At 42.5% G+C, this 664-nt stretch overlaps 1 pseudogene; it reads right to left on the bottom strand.

Annotated features, from left to right (window-relative positions):
* Positions 1–8: 8 nt before the first annotated feature.
* Positions 9–656, bottom strand: LOC107196591 (annotated as a pseudogene).
* Between the last annotated feature and the right edge of the window lie 8 nt (positions 657–664).

Genomic DNA, 664 nt, shown 5'->3' on the forward strand with positions numbered 1-664 from the left:
CAATAAAAGAGAATGATGACACAGACACGAAAGCCACACGTATTGAGAGTTCTGTGGCGAGCATCTCAGGATGCAATGTGGAAGACAGTACACAGAATAAGCATATATGAAACAAAAATTAGCACAGCATCTAAGACCAAGTTTGACATTAGGACAAAAAACTGATACCAGATATTTACTTATATGTCATCACAGGAAACATGGGCCAAGACAATGTGCTTACAAGCAGTGTTTGGGAGGACGTTACTTTTGCAGAAAGTCAGTCTTTTCAGGAGAAATACTGTGGGGAATGACACATCAAAAACTTTTCAGAAACCTAGTCACACCAATTTTCCCAATCAGCTCATGTGTAAGAATAGTGGTGTATCTCAGTGGGTAGCATATGGCGATGTAGTGGTCAAAGGCCATCACCAACAGGATCCCTGACTCACAGATGAATGTGGAATGATGAAGAAGAGCTGAGTGTATCGATCCAGGGAGATCTCCTCAGCATGGAACCAGAAAATGGCCAAGGCCTTAGGTACTATGCATGTAGAGAGGACAATGTCAGCTCCAGCCAGCATGCAGAGAAAAAGATACATGGGTACACTGAGGCTGTGCTTTGTGAAGATAATGAAGATAAGAAGGCTGTTTCCAAGCAGGGCCATAATGTAGGAAATGAAGA

The sequence above is a fragment of the Pteropus alecto genome, unplaced genomic scaffold (assembly GCF_000325575.1).
Source record: "Pteropus alecto unplaced genomic scaffold, ASM32557v1 scaffold540, whole genome shotgun sequence".
Taxonomy (NCBI): domain Eukaryota; kingdom Metazoa; phylum Chordata; class Mammalia; order Chiroptera; family Pteropodidae; genus Pteropus; species Pteropus alecto.